The sequence below is a fragment of the Papaver somniferum genome, chromosome 8 (assembly GCF_003573695.1).
Source record: "Papaver somniferum cultivar HN1 chromosome 8, ASM357369v1, whole genome shotgun sequence".
Lineage (NCBI taxonomy): Eukaryota > Viridiplantae > Streptophyta > Magnoliopsida > Ranunculales > Papaveraceae > Papaver > Papaver somniferum.
Window position 1 is genome coordinate 152,266,541 of NC_039365.1, and position 3,351 is coordinate 152,269,891.

A 3,351-nucleotide genomic window follows, 5' to 3' on the forward strand; every position below is an offset into this window, starting at 1 on the left:
GATAATAGAATTGGAGAGATTTTGTTTGTTTTTCTTATCAGAGAGAAAGATGAATTTATAGTAGTTGTTTGTGTATTCGGTTGGTTAGTCTTTTTGTTTTCCACCTATACAATAATTAGATTGAGCAGATGTGTTCTGATGTAAGTGTAGGCTCCACTGTTGATTGGGTGTCATTTTCGACCAATGAACAATGTGACAACCGAGGACAAGAAACCACGGCATTTTAAGATAAATAAAAATTAGGGTTGGAAGAATTATATAGAAACTAAAACGGAATTCATTTAAACTAGGACCAGGACTTCCATAGTAAAGATTCCTGTCCATCACTGACAATTATACACTCAAGGACCGGGACTTCCATGCTAAAAAACCTATCCAAAAAATCAAAACCAAAACTCCTTTCCAGTAGTAAGTACCAGGTCGAGCAGGGATATTGTCTCGTAAAGACCGTATCCCCAAGAGTACGACAAAGTTTTTACACCGGTTAAAAAACCTATCCATCACTGACAAGTACCGGAAACGCCAGGACCTCCATTTCACTCTCTGGAGGTAAACTAGAAACCTCCCAAGTCAGGTTCCGACGGACTGAGTCCATTTCACTAAATGAAGCTTCTTACCAGAATGGGGTTTCAGTAGATATCAAGGCTTCTTTACAAGTCCAGGGCTTAGACTAAGCTAGGCATGTTATGAAGTCGGCTTCATAAGAAGTCTCAAGTCTAATTGTTTTACTTCTCTTAGGGTCAACCTTAACTTCATCTTTCTTTAAGATAAGTTCTGACTATTTGAAAATATATCTAGGGGATCAACAACACATCTCTAATGAGGTACGGGTTTAAGAATAAACATGTTCAAAGAACTTAGCATCCCTAGATTATGTAATAGTATTCACAACAAAGTCAGAAAAATCACACCAAAGTATGAAAAATCAGAACACAAAACAAAAAATCTATATGTAGAAGTATACTCAGCATACCTTATATGAAGACACAATCAACATTTTTGGTTTCTATCTAGTTCTTTTAGGAAGAGGAATGACAATCTTAGTCAAACACCCCCACACTTTGACATATTCATAAGAAGGTCATCTACCTTTCCATAAATCATATGGAGTTTCATCTGATCCTTAAGGGTATTATATTCAGGATATACTAGTTAAGAGGACTGCCTCCTCCCACAAGACCGCAGGTAATCCTGAACTAATCAACATGGCAGTTATTATCTCCTTAAGGATACAATTATTATGTTCAAGGCTTCTAATTGGTTTTCAACTTCAAGTTTATACATCTTAAGGCTTCTAAGGCATCATCCTTATCCCTAAGCAAGTATACAAGATAGTATCTCGTACAATCATCTACGGAAGTTATAAACCATCTTTTATCATAGTGGTTTTGGGTTGAACCCATGTCAACTAGGCCTAACTGAATTAATTCTAAGGGATTAGAATTACTATGAACATTTGTGCTAAAAGATTTTATAGCATATTCATTTCACTTTTGTGTTCAAGATCCAAACTAAATTTGGGTACGAAGCCTATGCTAGGCAGTTTATGCATTGACTTATAATTTTACGGTTCCAAGTCTACCATGCAAAACATTCAAAGACACACAAAAGAAAGCACAAGAATCAACTATGTTCACTTCATCGGATTTTCCTTTAAACTTATATAGACCCTAAGTCCTATAACTGTTGCCTAAAAAATCAATACCCTTAGTTATAACAAATTTTCCACATTTAATTAAGATCTTCAATCTTTTACCATCTTCAAGAGAACAAGATACAAGATTCTTTCATATGCTCGGAACATGAAAACTTCATTCAGTGTGAGAATATTACAGATATGAGCTTATGCTCGACCTTTTCCTTTTATGCAACCTCTGTCGCAGATGAGTTACTCATATAGAGTTTCTCGACATCCCTTATCCTCTGATAAGAGGTGAACGGGTCTCTATTTCAACAAACATAATTAGTAGCTCCAGAGTCCACCCACCAGTCTCTCACATTGGTTATTAAAATAACTTCCGACATCATGTCAATGAACTTGTTCTAACTTGTTTCAACTAAATTAGCATTAACTTTCTACTTATTAAGGTTTTATGTTGTCTACACTTTACTTCCGTATGGCCAGGAATTTTACAAGCATAACAATCACCCTTAATTAAAGTAATGCCGGATTCAGTTTTACGAAACATACCTTTCTTATGAAGACTATGCTTAGAGTTGTGTTTGATATTCTCGCCTTTGTCAGCTTTGGAAGACTTGTGTTCATCCACATGCGCCTGGTAGCCATGTTCCTTTTCAATTTCATGTCACAAACTTCGTTTATACTCTGACCACGGACACGGTAATTTCCCAATCACCTAATACACCACATCTCACAAACCTTAGTTCAGATAAAATATGAGTTTTGAAGATAATATCTAGATTTATAAACTTCGTTTGAACCACCATATCAAAAAACTCATGGTTACCCCATAAAAACTACTTTAGTTAACAACAAAATTCTGCCCGTCAGAATTTTTCAGGAACGTTTCTCAGTTTTGTAAAATATCAAAAAACTACTTTTACAACTCCAAAAATTTTGAAATTTTACGTGGGTAACTATCAGGATGTCTACTACGTTGTGTCAAAAGGGTTCATCGAAATTCCTTCTAGGTTAAGAGATAAACTTGAAACTGTACAGCTGACCAAAAATTTGTTTTTGTTTTTCACTCCACAATTAACATCCATGATTCACAAACCAACCAACCATTTTTGATTATTACAAATACTAATTGTCTTAAGATTGTTGGTGCAGTAATCAAAAACAAGGAAAAATCAAATAAACAAAAGTTATTGATACTTAGCTCCTTTATAATGGAAGTGATCGATTTGATGAAACGAATGAGCTCTGCAACAGCAACAAGGCAAAACTTTGGAAAAACAGAGTGAGTCACGTGTTCAACACGTTGCCCTTAAGACATTAGCGCCCGGCTACACTCAAGAGTGATGTTATAGCCCTCACAGGACGGATATCTCCAGGATAAAACACCCTAATACACCTAGTACTAGCATATGTAGTAGATGCTCAACTTGAGCTTGGAAACTCCGAAAAAACCATAAAGGAAAATCTCGAACGCTTGAGAAAACAATATAAAATATTTTTTTCCCTTAGGGGTGCCTCTAAATATAGAGCAACCCCTTTCCCATAGATTTTACAAAAGTAGTGAATTTGTTTATATAATTGATAAATACAACTTAAGAAGAAAAACTCCCCGATGTGGGACTAAAATGTTTATATAGCTTCTTAAAACTACTAAAAATTGAAAACTCCACAATGTGGGACTAAAAAGTTTCATTCATAAAAGAAAACAA